This window comes from Tubulanus polymorphus, chromosome 5 (genome assembly GCF_964204645.1).
Source record: "Tubulanus polymorphus chromosome 5, tnTubPoly1.2, whole genome shotgun sequence".
Lineage (NCBI taxonomy): Eukaryota > Metazoa > Nemertea > Palaeonemertea > Tubulaniformes > Tubulanidae > Tubulanus > Tubulanus polymorphus.
The window spans coordinates 18,906,467-18,928,998 of record NC_134029.1 but is presented as its reverse complement, the minus strand read 5'-3'; the positions used below and the strand labels follow the sequence as shown (position 1 = coordinate 18,928,998).

The window sequence follows — 22,532 nt, the reverse complement described above, 5'->3', positions numbered from 1 at the left end:
TTCTAGGTTTAAGATGTAATAATCCATACATTTTTCATTGAATCACGCGTTGATAAGAAACATATGGTGAATAGCATCATCCAAATTTTTTGAGTTTACCAGGTTTTTAGTACAATTAATCAGGAGTTTTCCCTGATTTTTCTGATTCCCTGAGTTTGCCAAGTCAGTGGCCACCCTGCCATCAACTCCAAACCAGGACATGACGGTAATATGTTTTTATAGAATAAATAAAAATTTTCATACATTATGAATATTAGTAGTATAGCTATAAGGGGGTTCTGGCACAGGCAACTTTTCAGGCAAATCCGGCAAAGTTTCCGGCACATCCGGCATTCTTTCAGGAAACCTCATAAATCTGGCAAACTTTGGGAGTCTCCCGCAAACTCGACAAAATTCTGGATAAGCATTTAGAAGACATTTCTAATCATTTGGGGAGACTTTCATGACATATTTATCGCCATTGTTATATTTTGGTGTGTGAAATTTCTTATTTAGATTTATTTCAAATGATGTTATCCTGTGATTCTTAATTGTGTTTTTGTTCATTAAGATGAAGAAAAAAAGATGTTTACCTGAAAACGGATTGAGGCCATTACTACTTGTGAAACTTTTCGCTAAGTCGACTGAATGGAAAGCCATCAAACAAATTGATATGCGAGCCGAATTTGCCTAAAAGTTTGCCGAAAATTTTGCCAGATTTGCCCAAAAGGTTGTCTGATTAGCCTAAATGTTTGCCTGTGCCAGAACCCCCCCTTATAGCTATACTACTAATATTTCTTCTAATTCAATCGTAGATTTAATTTTGCCCATTCAAATCATATATGCTATAGGAGCAATGTATTGGTACTCTTTGGGTTCATTTTTTAACTAAGTAAATCGATACATTAAAAACACTTGTCTCTCATTGTCGTCGACATCTCTCTTAAAGAGTAAATCATTTTTTAGATTGAGGTGAGTTGATCGAGTAAATAAGGTCACATTCTTGACACAAGTATATCTCTTGATGTCGACAGAGTCCTCAAGTGCATTTTGTTGAGAGAGTACACAGGTTATTAGCACAAATACAGGTAACCTTAAACACTTAACACACATCAAAAATCAAGAATAAAAACCATAATTTTTTTGTTCACGAATCGCAACCGGTTCGTGATAAAAATCAAGGTTAAAATGGAAAAGGGTATCTAAGTTTACAATCTAAGGTTGAACCTAATCTCGCTATAAGAGACTCGGTAACCATTTAAAACGGTATAAAATATAAACGGTGTCAAAAATACAGGAGCTATTAATTTATCATCCGGAGACAACTTGGCGCGGGTAAAATTGGCCCAGATCAGACCATCAAATTTCACCTGTGCCTAATCAGAGTGTGTTCACATGTAAATCACTAATTATACCTGAAACCAAAAATTCATAAAGACTAGTCTTTGTGAATTTTTGCTGAAACGAAGCCAGGCACGTCACTTCCAGGACCAGTAATCATAATCAAGCAATGATTTGACCCATGCTAAAATTTGGCCCGGGTAAAACAGGCACGGGTTCATTTGGTACCCCTGGGCCTAATCTGCCACAATTGGCCCGCGCCAAAAATGCTTATAAAATGTGATTTGGATGTTCTGTTGATGGAATATCTAGATGTACCTATACAGCAAATATACGACAAATCTGTTCTCCTCGATCTTTATTTAGATTGTAAGCAATCTATGGTCAATTTGAGGTCTTTGCAAGCAGCCTCCCGTGTCTAATGTTGTGTTCATCTAATTTGTAGTATGCGTATGATCAAAGTAAACCTGATTTGCACTAGTATGCTGTCGCATAAACGTTGATGCGGATCCTCATCCTAGTAGATGTAAGCTGTGTTTACATGGAGATGATTTGGCCCGGGCTAAATTGGCCCAGATCAGGCCCAAGTCAAATTTGGCGTCTGCCTGAGAGCGCTTAAAATGCTTAAACACAGCAAAATAAGACAATTCGAGAACCAGTAGCAATTAAACACAAATTGTACTCTTGCCTGGTGTTTCTGGTCTGGCCAAACAGGTAGGGGGACCATATTTTACCCATGTGAATAGTTGTTCCAGGCCTAATTTAGTACAGACCAAAAACGCTGATCGTGGCTTAATTTGTACTATCTGCCTGACCGAAGTAAACCCATATTGCTCTAGTAGGCTGCCGCGTACATACGCTGATGTGGATCCTGGTCGTAGTAGTACAAGTCGATGGTTTGGCGGACAACATGAAGTGGTAAATCGATTAACCACAAAAATAACCGCCTCATCCGGAAAATAATCACCAAGAGTGTGTACGGTCATTATTTACAGAACCAACACGGAATAACAGATTCATACATCTTCCGGGGGCCCGAGGAATTGATTACAAATGTCCGCCGCGTAATACTAACACCTTCGCGAAACATCTCCCCCCTGAAGGCAGAGACGAGATTTATGAATAAAATCGTCCTCTCTTTCCGTCTCCCTCGGTGCGCAAGGATTCTGTGACAAGATACGCGGGGAGACGACGACGACGGGGATTCGCAATCTCTGCACGACAGACGATGTTTCGTTAATTGCTTATGTCGACTGTCTCTACCCGCGAGGTATCGATAAACGCGAATCAACGAATAAATTAAGCGAATTAAAAAGACAGCCGCCCGACGCGCTCTTGTTTCAATATTAATTCAATCGCGACGGCGTTTTTCGATACAATATAGTCTCGAAGGGCCGGATCCAATTATTAGCCGAAGCCGCAATTCCGGGTCTCCCCAATTTATTTGGAAAAATCTTCTATCCGTATCCGTGGGGTACGTTGCTTTTAAGCGATGGTGCTGGGCTATAGCCGCAGTCACATGAGCATTTTTTGCTTGGGCCAAACTTGGCTTGACCAAAAATGCCAAGCAAAAAAGATGGCGGATTTCGTTGGTGGCTAGATGCAATACCGCAAGGCAGGGTCGCATAGAAAAACCATTGGCGATCAATCGAAATTTAGAAAATATTGGCAAAACCCATAGGAAAGGGTACCGTACTCGACGGAAATACGTCGGACCATGGCCCGAGCCAAATTAATGCCTGTAGTTGTAACTGGTTCCAAAAGTGACTCAATGTGCGAACGCACTGTCTAATTAATCAATGGGTCATGGGTCAAATTTGACTCTGGCCTGGTCTGGGCCGAATTGTCTTAGTGTGATCGCGGCTTTTATAGTGCAGAAGGCAGCTACGAGTCCCTTCGAAGCCGATTATATGATGCTGAGGTGATTCCAATCAACTGTTACCCAAAATGAGCTTCATTTATTTCGATCTGATTTCCCATTAGCTCATTACTCTTTATCATTGAATTGATAGTAATCCTCCATTTGTTATCAACTTATAACGGAGGGAGACAGCAGATTCTAAATAAGCCACTATCATATGGAGACAATTTGGCTTTGGATAAACTGGTCCTTGCCAAGCCCGGGTAGAATCGAACCCGTGCGTAAATGACTCTCTCATCGGTTACTGTAGCAAGTGAGGTAAGTCCCTTCCAGAAACAGATAGCGTTCTCACTACGGTATAATACGACCTGACCTAAAATTGCACTTTTTGCGTGCCTGTCATCAAAAATGTGCCTAAAACATTTCAAAATAATTATTCCACTGCACAGGGGGTAATCCTTTAAGTAAAAACAAGCTTCTAAAAACATGTCTCTAAAAGTAACGAACCCCCAGGAGACTACCAGTACTGTAAAATAATACTTAGGGTAAGTGGGTTTTTAGGTAATGAACGAACGCATGGGAACTAACAAAGCAAAAGTTATACGTAAAAGGCCACAGCTTAAATTGTTATCAAAGCGATGAGTGGCCTTTTCGCATAGACAAAGCTTTACAAGACACATGAAATGACAAATACGCAGAAAGAAGTAAGTGCGCCATGTATATCGAACGTTTAGAGGTAGAATTCTGAAGATTAGCTAGTATATGGCTAGTATAGCGAATTTTTTCCATAAATAATTGATGAACAACAAGACATGCATCACAGCATCGTTAAAGAGAAAATATGCAGCTGCTTCGCTGTTCCACATACGGGGTGTTGCAAAAAAATGTCAATCAATCGGATTCAATAAGTTCAATTGATAAACAAAGTTATGTAATTCGATGAATTTATTCTAGAATGAAGGCATTTGATGATTTACTTCATACTGTTATCCTTTTAACCCTTTCCGTGCGGACTAATTGATACCCTAAGTGCTGGAGAAAATGTGAAAATTCCACCCGAGCGTGTTGTATAACAAGAATACCACTATAATGCGTCTACACCGCAGTGCAGTGTATCGTTAGGTACTAATATTTCACTATGTTTGACGGGTGCTGTCATCTTGTATAGAGATAAAAACTAAAAACCAATTACATCAATTCACCGCAGTGCGGTGTACTAGCAAAATTAATCACCGATTCATACACCGCACTGAAAGGGTTAAGGAAAATAAGTGATGTATTAAGGACCCAGAACCGGTCATCCAAAAGGTGTCGAAATTGGTAATTTCATCAACTTGCACTTCAATTAAGAATAAATAAACGCTATCAATTATAACTAATCAAATAAGAGCGACATTATTTTCGATATACTCTGCACAGGCAAACGTGATCCATCTTACAGCGGAGACGAGATATACAGAGGAAATATGTCACCGTCGTCGTCGTTCGCTGTAACAAGCCGATAGCATTCCCCAACTTACTGGTGCATTAGGAGTTACAGATGCTTTACACGCATCATTAGCGGAATACATCCTCACTCATCCTCGTCGTCGTCATCACAGAAAAAATAACAGCATCAATCCCTACAATCGTCAGCAGACAGACAGACAGACGGATTATCATTTTACCAAAAAACACGAAATGACCTTGCACTGCTTCGATAATGGGCATTTGACGCTGCAGTGTATGGAAACAAATTGTGGAATTCGGTCATCTTAACCCTTTCAGTGCGTCTACACCGCAGTGCGGTGTACAAATCAGTGATTGATTTTGCTAGTACACCGCACTGCGGTGTATTGATTTAATTAGTAATTACTAATTATCTCTCTTGAAAGATGGCAGCACCTGTCAAACAGTGAAATATTAGTAACTAACGATATACTGCACCAGGGTGTAGACGCACAATAGTGCTAGTGCTATTACTGTTATTCAACACACTAGGATGGAATTTTTCAGAATTTTCAAATTATCTTCAGCACTATAGGGTATTTTTTAGCCAGCACTGAAAGGGTTAAAGAGCAATAAGAGCAGGTTACAAAGTAAGGCCATACACAGACAGATAGATAGATAATCTTATTGTCTTTGCATTGACAAAACAGTTTCAGACTAGTTACGATATCAAAGCAGCTATTAGCTTCAGAATGCGTCTCCTGACATTTTTTCATAATCTTCCCCGGGAGTGTCCCCATAAAACTTCACGCCAGGGTGCTCACAAGGTCACGTACTATGTCCTAAAATGTCCATTTACATGAGTCACATATAAATGGCAAGTGCTGGCTACAGGCTGCTAAGGGCAGCACACTTCCTATGTTCCCTAAATGACTAATTTGGTCCCAACCTAGAACGGACTTTCCACTTGTGTGAACAATCAATCTGTTTTTAGACCATTCTAAATAGCATAGTGTAATCAGTGATTAGGTAACACATGGCAAATGGACCGAATCATTGATAGGCCTATATCATCTGTTACGGTTGAAAAGGTTAACTCTATTGGTGTATAGCAATACAATTCTTAGCACGAGATTCGAAACTCCTCAGCGGCCAATGACCACCTTATAGGTAAGATAGATAACATTTTCACGATATAAGACGAAGATGACCCGATCATAAAACGTGTACATGCTCGTGATGGCTCGTAGAAGATAAACCGAAGGACACATACAAAACGGTAATGGTTCCCGTCTCGTAATAATAACGGGTAAATGTCAGCTTAGCTATTTCCGGATCGTCGCGCATTCGGCGGCGATGATCTTATCAACAACCGTAAATATCGTGGACTTGAAACTGAAACATGACGAGACCGAACTAGACGAAGGCCAGCCGAGTTCTAACGAACTATATAAATATGACATATCTTAGCAGGACACACACGTTGCTCAAAATCTTAGCTCGTTACAACAGAATAGGCAAGAATTCATAACGATTAGTCTTTTCAAATGCTTTGTACTAGTGATATAATCAAAATGTGCTAAGACTGGTTTTAATTGAAGCTTTCACTATACAACTGGCCCCATCAGCGCCAAAACTTACCGGTACTGAACTATTACTGGTACTGAACTACTACTGGTACTGAAGCATCAACGGTACTGAACTATTACCGGTACTGAACTATCACCGGTACCCGGTACTGAACTATCACCAGTACTGAACTATCACCGGTACTAAACTATTACTGGTACTGGTACTGAAGTATCAACGGTACTGAACTATCACCGGTACTGAACTATCACCGGTACTGATACATAACTGTACTGAACTATTACTGGTACTGAAGTATCAACCGTACTGAAACTGGTACTGAACTATTACATGTTGAATTGACATGGGTAACTGATGGGAATATCGGAACCACCTGTTGCCCTTCAAGATTTTAAAAACTTAAACTGGAAATTAACGTCTTTTTGAAACGGGAATCGACAGCTGAAATGAACGAAGAAAGTAGCATTACGTCCGTCCGTCCCTACTACCGAACAACCACAACTGTTCCAGTACGGTGATGAGCTATACAACCAACAACCACACTCCTCAATGAGTTCAGCAGTCACCCACTCCCACTACCCATCAACAAACAGTTCGAGAAAATATGAGTGGAATTCTTTTTTAAAGCCATACAACATACCGCAATTAACACTTAGTTGCTATAGCGATTGAGTGAGCGAGCATCTACATGAACGGATAAAATGTTGCAGTCTTGCGCAGCGCGTGTATGATAGCACTACAGGGATCGCCAGTATCATAGCCTTCACGAATATGAATCTGATAAAGTCGTATTAAGGCGAGACTCATCGATTTCGATATATACCCATCAAAAATTATCTACTTCGAAAGACATCAGCGACAGTACATTTAGCCGGGCTCAGATCGACCTTACGAGGCGACTATCGTAGGTTGCACTCAGATCGAATTCAGCGATAATCGCCGACCAGTTGCTATCAGCCGTAACGACTGGACATGAGCGCGCTCACATCGACACTAATACACCGAGTCGTGGGCTCCCTACGAGTAGATCACGTGACCCGTTCAAAGCTACGTGCACACATCTCCCATAAAAAATAACAATATGTATGAAATTTTATTCCATAAACTCTCCATCTATTTAGCGGCATTATTGTGAGAGAAAAATTAAAATTTTTAGAGTGATTCAAATAATATTCATGATTTTAGGTTATTCATCAAAGGTTTTTTATTATCAACATGCAAAAATGCTGTGGAAAGGCGGCGGCAGGAGGGAGGGATGGAGGCAGGCAGGGAGGGGAGGGGAGGGGAGGGGAGGGGAGGGGAGGGGAGGGGAGGGGAGGGGAGGGGAGGGGAGGGGAGGGGAGGGGAGGGGAGGGGAGGGGAGGGGAGGTTGAGAATGCAGTAGCAGCGTTAGGTTGGATGAATTATTGGTAACAGCGTTCAAACCGAGAGTGTCTGCGGTGACACGAGCGAGATCTTTGATCAAACGTTTATTGGCAATTCAATAAAATACCAAACCGATGATGATCGCTATGCCGGTGACGTTGTCAAAAGTCGCCGACAAATTGAAAACAATTTCGCCTCGATGAAACCGCTCAAACGCTTGCAGATGAAAGCGAAAACAATTTCAGCAGTTCAAAGCGAAAACCCATTGTTTTCGCGATCGAATTTTTCCATTTGCGAGATATGCTTCTCATAAAGTGGTAAGCGCATTGCAGCGGGTACAAACACATTTCAAATATAGATATAAATAATCACTTGGAATCCGGTGCCATTTCGTTCACTAAAGCTAGGGACACGAGCGTATTTTTTCGCCCGATCGCGACGATTAAATTCGCCAGCGAATTCGCCGACGAAATTATACGCCCGATACGAGCGGGCACACATAGCGATCAAACCGAAATTCGGTCAGCGACTGGCACTAAGAGGGAGAGAATAAACGAATCGCATGATATCAACAATGCATCCTATTGGTTGATAAAAATGGATCACTCGACGAGCGAATTTGCGGGCGATGCGATCGCCGGCGTAAATAATTGGCCGAAAATATCAAACATGTTTGATACGGGCGATTCGCCGGGCGATCGAGTCGGCCGACGAAATCGTCTTCGCCGTGAGTGGCCACACGAGCGAATTTTTCGGGCGAAAAAATACGCTCGTGTGCCCCTAAATTAAACCATTTCTACGTTTCAACTCCAAGGGCTATATGATAAATGTTAAAAACTCATGGGAATTCTGTCTACGAAAAAAGCTCAAGGTTGAGTTGCACATCTTCATCACTTCATTTCAAGACATTTCTTGTATTAACTACCTTTTTAAAGTTACCTAGAAATGCTGCATATTTCTAAGTTACAACTTGGGGCTAAAGGTCTTTCTGTGTGTATCTGAAGTATGTTGCCTCAACTCTGACTCTGATCCTTGCCAGATCAATCGACCAATAAACCCACCTTAGATTAGGATATAGGGCTAAATCAATTAACAGTTTTAAGCCCAGGGTAAGCAAGGGCCGAATTTAGGGGTGGTGGACCAGATGGACTATTTTCTGTGGGTCAGAGGCCCATACCAAGTTTCGCACTTATATTGCAAAGTCTGTCCTTTTCAAATTAAACACCCATTCCAATTTTCAGGACCACTCCTTCAAAGAATCGTATATGCACCCTTGGTTAAAGAGTTAACATTGTCTTTAAAACCAGATGTTTTTATGCCATGTGACTGTTCACTGGCAAACTTAGACTTTATCGATCTAAAATGCCACGCTTGCTTACTGCTTTTACTCGAGGGAGATACTTTGCGAAGATGCGAGCTACCATTAGGCATTTTTAATGACAACCATTATTCGATAAATCTACGCTAAGCAGGTATCACGTCTAAGCAGGTATCACGTCGACATCGCAGCGCGGTGAAAAAACCTTTCTTTTAGCGTAACGAGCTAAAAAAAATACATCAATGCAATTGAATCATTTGGTTGTGAAAGCTCGAGAGAGGTGAGAGAGGGAGAAAGGGGGAGAGAGGGAGATAGAGGGAGAGGGAAAGGGGGAGAGAGGGAGATGGAGGGAAAGGGAAAGGGGAGAGAGGAGAGGGAGAGGGAAAGGGATGGAGGGAGAGGGAAAGGGGGAGAGAGGAGAGGGAAAGATAAAGGGAGAGAGGGAGAGAGATGGAGGGCGGGAGAGCGAGGGAGAGGGAAAGAAAGGGAGGGAGGGGAGAGGGAAAGGGAGAGATGGAGGGCGGGAGAACGAGGGAGAGGGAAGGAGAAAGGGAGAGAGATGGAGGGCGGGCGGGAGAAAGGGATATAAGAGGAGAGGGAGGAAAGGAGGGAGGGAGGGAGAGAGGGAGAGGGAAGGAGATAGAGGAGACGGAGGGAGAGGGAAAGGGAGAGAGAGGGTAGGATTGCGTATAAAAGAGGAATCCAGGAATACAAACGGATGATGATTCATTTAGCTTCTCAATGACCCGCACCCATTTCCGACATTCCAACCGGACTAACTGTTTTCGAAACAGACGAACACGGAGATCTAATCCTCGGCTCCGTTTACTACCACAATGTTTGCCGCTGGGGAGAAATATTTATCCGTACTCTTCAGAGATAGATATCGATTTATCAGGCTATTGCTTATGTATCACTTATTTATCGAGCGCATTCTACGCGGGGAGGAGAGCATTTATCAATGAAAACACGACGAAACCTCCAACGAATAATCGCAACTAATACACATAGAAAAAAAGTTGATAGCTAATACTACGACTGCTCCACTTGAGAAATTGGAGAAATATGACGTCCCTGACGAGTGTCGAACGTGTTCGCAACTAAACGAAACAGAGCGCGGTTTAAACGATATAAAACTAAACGCAAACGAAAATGGAGTTATATTAAGTTTCTTCTAGGCTGTACCGTACACATTTGTGGCCGAATTTGCGCCACTTCATTTTAGATCGCCATTTTTTGGATGGCGCAGGATTTTCATCTTGTCGATGACCATTTTTTTTATGATGAGGTTTAGTTTCAACCTCGAAACTGTAAGGCAATAAACTGTTTTTACAGAAGTAACTGTTGGTTTTATTCGTTATCTCGGCGATGATTAGCTGATTTTTATGGCATTAAAAATGACGCGTCCTCAGTCAGCTTGCACTAAGCGATTAAAGCGCCAATCTTGTCACCGAATATCTAGTAGCACACTTGATCCTGTTGTCGACGTCAAGGGTTGCACTAGGATATTGTTGCAAATTTGTTGCTAGTGACAAAACTCGCCTAGCGTAGGGGTTCTCGAAAACTAGCTTGCGATCTTCATTTCCATCAACCAGCATAGCTAATCTAGTGTAAGTCAACCAGCACAACTCAACCTGCTTCAACAAAGCCGAGCTTCAGGATATCGCTTAGCACTTTCGTTGCCATTAAGGTAATACAGTGCTGCCCCCAATTGCCAACACAAATTTACTCATAGGCTGTCAATGGAGCTTTATAAAGTCAGGTCCAAACTGACCAATGAGCATTGAGAATGGGGCAGAGTTTGTGTCATTCCCGTGTGCCAGATATCTAACTGTAAATAGGAAGAATCAACGATGAGTATATTCATAGTGGCGCTGGTGACATAAGCAGAAGTACGAGTATATTCATAGCCGGCAATGAATGTGTTAATAAGTCCTCAATTTGAATCACATATAATCGGCCTTTTTCGATATATAAATCTATGAAGAGATGATGTCTGGAAATGAAGGTTAGGATGATGTCTGGAAATGAAGGTTAGGGGTAATAACTCTTGAAAAGATATTGCCGACAAAAAAAATTCGACAAAAATGCGCGTTATGAAGCGCATTTTTGGCGTTGTATTTATGCGGCCTGAAATAACACAGATTATGTAGTAATTTTGTCTCGTTAACAACATCGGCTTCGCGTTGTTAATGAAATTCAGCGTAGAGCTTCCGTTAAAAGTTTTGATCAAAGGCGCATCGTAGATATTGATGTATAATCTAATTGTAATACACGATCAAGATAAACCGCAGCGCGCGCATGGCGTTCGTTGGTGGATATGCGATGACAGTAATTACTAGTTGACCAAGTCAGCTCGGCTGATAAGGGATCCCATATCAACTAATGCGCTGAACTTCATATGACACATTGTCAGAAGTTTTAGCATTACATGTAAACGTATCAATAAAAGCGTTCGCAGTTCTTAAGCCGAACTGCGACAAGCTGCATGTTGATTTAGAATACACTCGAGAGAATTATTAAATTATCGCGAATGCATTTTCGTATGTATAGAACATTTATCGTGTATAACTTTGAACCTAAATGCTCAGGTTTGCTGCGAAAAAAGTTAAGCCTATTGTTCGAGTTGCTAGTTGTTACATTGTGCATTTCATAATTACATTCGTATTCAGAAAGATAATAGTTATAAGGGTTGTCTTCTCAAAACTTTATCAAGGTTGTCCCTAATGCTTGGATACTTTATACCCCCTCCTTCATTAATCCAGCAACTGCTATCAATCTGGCTGCAATACCACAGACCAGTAACCTCTCTTGAGATGATTTTTTACCAGACAATTCGCTGATCAGTGGTCAACATTGCCTCAGAGATTCACAGTCAATAATGTTGACAGTCAATGGACACACTGGGCGATTTCAACTGGTCGTTTCAAAATAAGCGGCGCTGTTCGCCGATTTCGTCGCCGACGAAATCACCCAGTGTCCGGGTCTGTCGGCGATCAAATCGGTCATAAAATCGGCGGCGATTTCGTCAGCCGACGAAATCGCCCAGAGTGTCCGCGGCTTTAGATAACTGACCATTTCCACCCACAGCTAAACGAGCTAGAGACAGTGTGACTGACTCTACATCAACGATAATGGCACCACAAGTCTCACTAGACTGCCTCTGCCACGGAGACGTGATCATTGTAACCTTTCAAACCTCAGTGGTATCCGCGGCTCCAAGAACAGGAACCACATGACCCAGGTACGAACCAGGTATAAAATCATAACGAAAAAAAAACCCTTTTTGTGTGAAGTACATACGACTTGGGAAACACAGAATCAAACATGTTTGATCTCAGAAACATCGTTTCCCCAAACTATGTTTCTCGTTTCTCATAAACACACACAATCCAGGGAAACACTCAGAAACATAATCCTGTATCCTGTTTCTGTGTTTCCCTGCGTCTTGTTCATTGGGCTTTTGATAACTGCTGCTTCTTAAAGCCCAACGCACACGGCACCGAAAAAACGTTTTTTCCTCTTGAAAAAACGTGTTTGATGTTTTTTGTTATACCGTGTGCGGGGGAGGCAAAACACAAAATGCCGAACTGAAAAACGTTTGTCACGAGCAAAAAACGTTTTCTGAAAAACGTGTTTTCTGTTTCGGCAAAACAAATGTTTTGCCGTGTGCGTTGGGCTTAATCGATATGGGGTTTTTGAAATTTGACAATTCAGTGGGCCCCGAATCCCGAACTATCTAATCCGGGTTGCGACTAGTTTGTTTTTGTTAATCCCATGTTCTCTGAAACATGTACCATACTATGTACTCCAACTAGTTTTCCAAGGACAAAAAGCACTTGTAAAATGAATACGGGCCGCTGTGTGGAGAGCTGTTCTCGTGATAACACTGGAAGGTTTAGTAAGTGAAAGTTGCTGATGCGTTTACCGCGCGCTTTCACGGATGATTGATAACTCCGTTGTTACAAATCCTCAAAGACAACTCGTCAAATTCCTATTTTCGTTAACGAAAGTAAATAGGTCAGCAGCAGCATGTTTTTACCGCAGGTTCAGCAAAAATCACTTCAAGATGGGCAAAAAAGTCCCTGACTAAAAAAAAGTCTGGAATTCCGCGTTTGTTTTACTGAAGAAATCTACATTGTTTTCCGTTTTAGTTTGCTTACTTCCCCAAAATTCCCGAGGTATCTTTTACCGACAAAAACAAAAATCATCCGCGATTGTTCGATAAACAAAATACCCGAGAAAGTAAGCGACGTTCGCGAAGCCATACGTCAAATAGCGACGCTTCGGCGAAAAACAAACGACTATACTATCAGATTTGATCATTACGAGTGTCTCGTCCTCGCCCGATAATAGGATCAGACATCAAAACCGGACAAATAACGAATGTCAATTTTTACGGCGATGAAAAAAGTGATTTTTTACCGTCCACCGCGTATATCAGTGTATTGCGCGTTCGCGACGACGATGAGAGTAGAACCAAACGCCGCGATGATCAGATATAAACCGCCGCGACAGACGTTCATTCGTTAATCTCTGATGATCGCCGAGCTACCCCCAAATGAAAGCAATCGTCGCGGGTAACGAGCTGGAAAGATGACGGCTATGTGTCGAGAGACACGACGCCGAATTTTGTACGACACGGCGCGCACACATAGCGCGGCTTGTCACAGTCGTCGTCGGCGATGAAAAGGAAATAAAGATACTCCTCGGTGAAGAGCGTCTGCTGAAACACTCTACGCCATACTTTAATTATACATACAGATGTCAATATGGAGTGGTGCGAATGACAAAAAAATCTTTACTACAAAAAACTGAAGTTCAGTGACATATGCCACAATCACTCGGAGACGATTTCACCAAAGTTGGCCCGGATCAGGCCCGAGTCAAATTTGGTCCGTGCCTAATTAGAGAGCGCGTTCAAACCACTCACTGGATACTTAACAATGCTCAAACAAAGCAAAGTGTTTCGTGTAAAAAATTGGCTCGAGCCTGATTTTTGGTTTTGGTCGGGCCAAACAGGAGACGATTTGACCCGGACCAAATTGGCACGGATCAGGCTCGGGCCAATTTGTCCTAATTGGAGAGCGCGTTCACACGCAAACCATTCACTCGATACTAAACAATGCTCAAAGCGAAGTGGATCATTTCTGGTGCCAGTTGCAATTCAAATGCAATCATTTGTCTGGTACTAAAATTTGGCTCGGGCCTGGTCCGTTTTTGGTCGGGTAAAACAGGCTCGGGCCCATTTGGCACCCGTGTGAATGGTTGTCCCAGGCCAAAAACGCTCATGTGATCGCGGCTTTTGACTCTGGCCTGATTTTTGGTTTTGGTCGGGCCAGACAGGCATGTTCCCTATTTGTGAGCCACTGCGTGAACAGTTGTTCCGGGCCAAATTTGCTCGTGTGATCGCGGCTATAATCATTATCAACGGGAAATACTATACACAAAACATCTCAATAAGAAATTGTATTTCCTTCCATAAACGATTCATTTTTTCCCCATGTTCGGTTTTTTTTACAAAGAACCTAGAGGAAGGTGCGCCCAACTACCTGGATGCATTTATTGTATAACTCATCAAAAGCATCCGTAATGTATTATCCAATACTTGAAGCTGTATATCTTCAATACAACGTACATATCAATCAAAGCATCGACCGAAATGTTTCTTACAGGGAAAAAAGGATGGAGTCGACAAATGTAAGGTAAACGTTCGTTGACTGTCGGTAATTAAATTATAGATGATCGTTTTTAGACGTTCGTTCGTCTCTTCAGGCGACGATAGCTTTGCGGGCGTTTTTTTTTCCCCACTAATCAACGCTACATCGCCGAGCGCCGGCGTAGATCCATATTAGGAAGCCTTGTATCCGTTCGTTTTGTGACGAATGCGTTACAACGCCTTACTCTGGTTCAGCTTCAATCGCGAAAACATATTTCATTCATTCAGGATTTGTACCAGAAGTAATAGATTAAATTCGCGAAAATCCGCGCCCAGAATTGAAAGCGATGAATTCGTGACTTCAAATTAAAGCTGATATTTGAAGCCTTATAGCCGCGATCACGCTAAGCATTTTTTGGGCCGGGTCAAATTTGACCAGTGCCAGATTAGATCCAACCATTCATATGGACCAGGCCCGAGCCAAATTTTAGCGTGGCTTAAATTATTGCTTACAGGATTTTTGAAGTGACTCATTTCACTTTTCATAGCATTGTCTAGAAAGTGGTTTACGTGCAAACCTGCTCTTTAATTAGGCATGGGCTGAATTTGATTCAGGCATGCTCTGAGATAATTTTCCCCAGCCGCATTCACACTACCACTAGTTAGACCGGTCCAAATGGGTCCTTTTCTGGAACGGGCCAAATCAGAGTGTCCGTTGCTAAATTGGCTACACTTAGTTATAACTTGCACTGCAAGATGTCGCCATGGGTATTTCAACTAGAGATTTATATCTAAACGATAGATCTATGAGTCCCTGGCTGTATATTTAAACAATTTTGATAACTGCAGTTTATCATTATATCTGGATACATCAATCTATGGTAAATTTGAGGACATTTTCAAAGCAGTTGTCTTTTATGTCTAAATTGGAACAGGTCTTAACTTTTTCGTTCACACTCTTCAAAATAGTTGTGCTCGACTGTCAGTACATCACCAAAAAAATATATGTTTTTGAGACCCTAGCATCAGATTACATCTAAGCCTAATCAAAAACTTGTTTCCAGTTCGTCGGCAACTTTTGACGAGTAATATAAAAATACGTAAAGGGTTTTGTTTCTAATTACTAGCGAGTACAGATGCGTCACTAGGAATTCCGACAAAACATCAAATGACAAAAAAAATTCGGTAACGTCTTCATCATGATTTAAAAAGAGATTTTTTTCGTTGATATTTCCATCTTTATGTTCGGTCTCATTATCTACGAAAAGTTAGTGTTCTTTGTTTGAGGAGAGAATCCCACAATGATAATAAAAAGTCCGAAAATGAAACTTCGAGATAGTAGTTTATTTCAACGTTTCGACTATATCCTAATAGTCATCTTCAGGAATAATGAGATACTACAGAAATTATGAGATATATATACAATCCAGAGACAAAGAGACTAATTCAAGTAATCAGAGATGATACAAACTGAATTAGTCTCTTTGTCTCTGGATTGTATATATATCTCATAATTTCTGTAGTATCTCATTATTCCTGAAGATGACTATTAGGATATAGTCGAAACGTTGAAATAAACTACTATCTCGAAGTTTCATTTTCGGACTTTTTATTATCATTGTGGGATTCTCTCCTCATCGCGTCAACACGGATATTGTGTTCTACCTATCGTGTTCTTTGTTTCTTCATCATTTTTATTCAATTCGATACAATTTTCGCTCTTTTTGATTTTTTTCCTTAGTAATTCTATTCATTCGGAAGATACATGAATGATGAACAAAAAAATTATTTCTATCTTATAAGCCTGGTCGAAAGCAATATTACGGTCTAGTACGACTTTTGTCCCCATTTGGCACTCGTGTGAATAGTTGTTCTTAACCCTTTCAGTGCTGACTAATTAATAGCCTACAGTGCTGGAGATAATTTAAAAATTTTGAAAAATTCCATCCTTGTGTGTTGAATAACGGGAATACCACAATAGTGCGTCTACACCTGACGCGGTGTATCGTTAGTTACTAGTATTTCACTATGTTTGACAGGTGCTGCCATTTTTCAAGAGAGATACTTACTAATTACTAATTAAATCAATACACCGCAGTGCGGTGTACTCGCAAAATCCATCACCGATGAAATGCACTGAAAGGGTTAATGATCTCTTTTGTATCAGTCGCATTGTTCATTCCGGTTATAAACTTACCTATGTTCGATAGTGCATGCGATAAAATCCATTTCGATCATACGATTCATCTTAGTAAATCCATAGTGATCTGAAATATTACAAGAAAATTAATTCTAATAAATTATTTGACGTCTTATATTATAAATTGCGGCTATTATAAATTGTCAATCTCATGAAACCTGCATACCCTTAATATCGAACATATTTTCTAAAACATTTGAATATTGAAATCATATGTTTACACATTTTTATATTGATCGCTTGTGTTAGCCGCCGATGAAATTCACACCGGCCCTACACAGATCGTAGAGCTTCGTCATTCCACCAGCATCCCATGTCAGGGTCTTGCTTTTATATCAGACTTCCAAATCGTGTATACATCCAGCCATTTTGACTGAATAATCCTATTTACTTATCATTTCTATTGATGCCTGCGCTTCTGATATAATCATATATCCTTTACTATTACAATACGTCTTCTAATGATATTCAATGCATATAACATTTCGATGTTCAAATAGAGCTCATTATATAATCACAGGAAGACATTCTACATCTTTATCAATAATATTTTGCCAAATAGCTTGTATGTGTACACATAGACCTGTGACGTTTTGTACATCGATTTACGGTTGTCGTTTGTAAAATGACGCTGAATGGTTTAGCATAGTTTAGGTTTCATAATGGTAACGTTTTATAAGGCGTCAAAAAATTCAAAATTTACATCATCCAGGCGTATGTACGAATAAAGCAATCAGGGCTGTCAAACTGTAAAAAGTGCTATCAGTAACGAATTGAATTTTTTTCAGTAAAATTTCATTGAAAAAAGCCACAAGCGACAAAGGTTCTTAGACTCAGGCTCAAACTCCGAAACTACCATGTGTTAGTTCCCATTGCATTTTGATAGGCTATGTGGTATCTAGGGCTAAATAGCTAAATTTTGTCAAACTTTTTGAATTTGAACGCCGTTCCTGAGTTATGAGGTCATTTTCAAGGTCGTGTTGCTGAAAAACAGAGTTCTTAGTGGAAATTTGTGCCACTAGGCGGCGCACTGGGCCCATTCTTTGCACTGCACAACTAGACCCCCATACTAACATAGTACCGTACCCAAGTTTCATGAAGACCGGCCCACAATTAATGAAGCTAAGTAGCTGAAAGACAGGTTCACAGACACAGATAAACAGATGGACAGTACAAGAATGAGGACCTCATGGAAGCCTGAGAGTCAATATGAAAGAAAATGTTCGAATTAATGAGTAATCAATAGTATGACCGTCAGGAACATCTTTCATATTTCTGTCGACTAAAACAAATCGAATCAGTACATCTCGTAATGAAATAGTAACAAACACCGACAATCAGTTACAGTTAACAGCTCAGAGAAACGGTCGGGGATGAGACGGAGAAAAAAATAGCAAATGCGATTCGCATCATCAATCCCCGTAAGACGGACGCAAGATATACCCGAGGTGTGGATAAAACATATCCATTGATTTCCCTAATGTTTTCTTTATTGAAAGCCCTGTGTGTGTGCGTCGTGGAACTAACTGACTGATAAAGGCTATGCGTATCTCGTAACTAATACGTATTAAGAACAACAATCTATTTCCACCGCTATCCACGATGAATCCACGCGATCCTGCGATGATGATTATTAGGCGACCACTTTGCGTCCTTTTATGCGCGTTTATCGGATGTAACTTCATTAGCCACTTAGTCGTTCGTTTCGTAAAAACACATATATAATATATACGTTTCACCAGCGTCGATGTTATGCTCGGTAGTGGACTGGAAAAATGTCACCGATTCAGTCACCAACCGTAAGCAGATACACAGGCAGTGAGGTCCATATGAAATGACGCGACTGGTAAGAGGAACTTTCAGGGTGGTAAGATGTCGTGATTTGATTCTGACCACTTTCATTTCAAACGGTTAGCAGGCTTCGTCGAACCGGCAAAATGTTACAGCTTATCGCCTCATTTGGACAGCACTGCATAGAGGGATAACATTTTTGTGACAATGAAGACAATTTGTATTCAATCCCGAAAGGTATGACTAAGTACAGTACAGTACAATACAGTACAGTACTGGGGTCACCAGCAAATAAGGCAATTTGTATTCAATTTGTCAACATTTATAAGCGCAGTTTGGCCATTTCAAAACTAAGCCAATTTCTGAAGCCATTTCCACCCGAGGCTAGGTTTACCAAATAATACAGTTTATTCCAAACAATAGATTTTCGGGTTCGTAGTACTGTTCGGTTACCCCAAAACAAGGCATTTTAAGTATAATGCAGCAAGTGAAGTGGGGTCACTCAAAAACAATAGTCCAAATAGTTTCGCAGGTCAGTGCAGTTCGAAACTAATTGAATCTACATAGGCCCTATTATATCTAAACCTCAAACATATAGGTGTTTATCATTTCTAAGATTCGGCATTTAGGAGAGCCACAAAACAAGAATGCAAGATAACGTCTAACTAATAATAAGAACTGATTCAGAGAGGTGGGAACTCAGCAATACCATCCTTCAATTTAGGGATTCGAGCCTGATGCTACTCAACTCTCCATGAAACATAAGCCGCGATCACACGGAGATGATTTGGGCCGGGTCAAATTGGCCCGGAACAAACCCGAGTCAAATTTGGTGAAAGAAATGCAGTGACAAAGTAAGGCCAGTCACTGCCGGAACTAGTAAGCATTCAGACGCAATAATTTAACCGTTGTTGAATATGACTCAATTTTTTCGGTCCGGCCAAATTGGTCCGGGTTCTGCAGGCACGGGCCCATTTGGCACCCGTGTGAATGGTTAGCCCGGACCTTATCTGGTACACAGGCCAAAAAACGCTTGTACGATAGTTAACCAGTTTTGAAGTTAGATGCACAGTGCCATCGGAAATGGTGCAATAAAGCACTCATCACTGCTACGACAAGGCAACACTCACCTAACCAATTCTAAACCGAAAATCCGAATATTCCCTTCGAAATTAAAAAAATCGAAGAATTAACGAAGACAATTCCTTCCTCGATATCAGATCCTGCATATTGACGACGACTCACGGCATAGCCTATATAACGTACATCGATTCATCATTGAACCATAACTCATTCAGCGCCCGTTGTAAATTCATAGTGGTCAATGAGTCTCTGATTCAACACACACGCCACCATCTGTCACATACCACTAAACCGCAGCAATAATATTGATTAGTCCTGTAAAGCTATATCGACGCGCGCACGTTCAATTATTAACGATGAGGAGCTAATCAAATCTACGAGCGCAAGAAAAACCGGGCTGAGGCGGATTATAAATTTCTTAACACAAGCCGCGTGACCAATGAAATACGTACTAAACCGCCGCGTATAAAGATATAATAGTTTCTAAGTCTAGGCTGGCGAGATATAATATATACGTTGACAAAATACTCTACTTTCATTTTCTCCGGTCACAAGGTAATTACAAACACAACACTTGAACTTTGAATGATCAACTAGTGCTTTTCGTATTTATTTTCACATATAAACACATATTTGTTTTCAGGTATTGCGCAATGCATATATACTGTACACATTTTGCATTACACACGCACACTTATTTCTAATGGATCGTATTTCCCCCTGGTAGTTAATTGCTTTTCACACTTATCCGTTATAAGTACGAAATGCCTATGGAATGTAAATCCCTGTTGACATTTTCGTCGCAGTAATATCGTTATTATTTGATACCTCCAACCAACGCGAGAAAGATTAATGATGTCTCATAAATAAGGAATTCGATGACACCGGAACATTTATTTAAAAAAACCTGGCTGCAACCTTAAGTTTCAGGAGTTGATCAATTAGTGCTATATGCTGTCTGTCCCTTCTACCCTTAAACGACTACGAAATATTAATATCCTCAGATCATCAAAGCTGTCGAAAATAAGGTTAAGTCATATGCCGAAATTTAGTTGTAAATAAACATGTAAATCGAAAGGTGGAGTCAGAATTTTTGGAAGATGGGGGACCAAGTTACTGAAGGGTAAAAAGTAATATGAAGAGCACCCTGGCATGGCAAATGCCGAAAGCGTGAAGCCACCAAAGGGGATCTCCCCCCCAGAAAATTTTAAAATTTTCTCCTAGTGTTCTCCTAGGCTTATAATTCATATTTCTTTAAAAAATGAAAAAATTTTCCTAAACATTTTTAGGGCACCTCAAAAAATCTAGGGGGGACTAGTCCCCCTGGATCCGCCTTTGAAATCTGATTGATCATCTTATACTGTATATCTACAAGACCCGATATTGTCAGGCCTGAGATCTATAATTAGATTTAGAATATGAACTGTGTGGAACCAAGAGTTTTAAGATGAGCTCAAATAGAGATGTTGAATGCGGGCTTTGATATCAGACTGTATAGGGCTTGGTGAAAACTCTATATCCAGTCCCCCACACATCAGCCAGTAGTTCAAGTTCGCCTTCTGATCAGCTTTCATGCTGAACTAAAAAACAATTCAATCTCCTGAGACAGGAAATGGTAGTAAATGCCAGAGATCGAAATCATCTTTTTCATATCTCGTAATGATGATGATACATGAAAGGAAAAGGTCTTTCGACAAAAAAATTCACATCCTCCGTTTTTTACGTAACGACGGTGTATAAGGCCAACGTGATCATCATTCTATCTAATGTACGGCCGAACAATTTTGCACGATGGAAATTGTTGCGAGTTACGACCGAAATTAAGACCAGGTTAGCGCGACGTCGGTAATCGCCGTAGTCACGCGAGGCATTTATAGTCCGGTCAGAAATTACAGCGACTTCGGTTTAGATTTCCCAAGACATGGATAACTTAACATTGCTCATCTTTGATCGAGTCGATAATCAAATTCTAACAACGCATAGCCGCACCGAGCGACCCAATACCGGTGAAACGGACACTCGAATTAGTTTTTCCGAAAAATTCTTAATCGACGAACCATGAAAACCGGATTCTAATTCTCAAAGTGCTTTTTTCGCTTATTTCTTTTGGTACGTTATTTCATAGGTGAGGTGTATTAAAACAGCTGAGAACCAACGTTCAAACCAGTCGCTTGCCGGTTCAGGCTGGTTGGGCATCATTTGAACGAAACCGAAACCGAAATTTACAATTTTGGGCTTTCAATTTGAAAAAAAAGAATTCTGTAAATTCGGCCGATCATCCAACTATAATCTGTATATACTTCGATTTCCGATTTCAGAATCAGACACCCTGATTCGCTCTCGGTGGATGTGGCGGGTTTGTAAGAAATACAAAACTCAGATCAAATCATAATTATGAATATGAAGGAAAATTCCCTTTCAAGATCTAAGAAATATGAGAAAAACTTTGATGAATGTACAGTTTACCGAGTCATTTGTTTCCGGATTCAATATCATATGTTTTTCGGCGCCGATGCAAGCACCGACAAGACCACTAGATACCTCTCTCACAGAGTTGTATACCGTCGCTGTCGCCGCCGTTCGCTGAGAGACTTCAGCCAATCGTTCGAATCAATTTCACGTCAACTCCTGCTGCGACGATAAATCCTCGCTCGCCGCAGAGGTATACGACAATCCGATGATTTCGCCTCGGACGAATAGCACTTACGTCGATGACTTTGTCACCGAGCCGCCGCGCATACAAACGAGGACGAGGCGCCGAAAAAAAAAACCGACCGACCGCGTATCGATTCGCAATCAGTCATCGACTATAGACGAGCGCGCGCCGAGAAAGTGATGAGAAAAACATCGAAATTCGATGAGAAATCCACGCGGCGGCGGCGGCGATACGCGAAAATCTGTTCGCGCGTTTAACGCT

The 22,532-nt window shown here is 41.0% G+C and overlaps 1 protein-coding gene across 1 annotated transcript in view; it reads right to left on the bottom strand.

Annotated features, from left to right (window-relative positions):
• The window catches only part of LOC141906288 (uncharacterized), a 46,161-nt gene that overhangs the window by 11,238 nt on the left and 12,391 nt on the right, over positions 1-22,532 (bottom strand). The window contains exon 2 of the mRNA XM_074795534.1: positions 16,739-16,808. The gene's annotated coding sequence lies outside the window, so the exon portion shown is untranslated. The remainder of the gene's footprint in view (positions 1-16,738; positions 16,809-22,532) is intronic.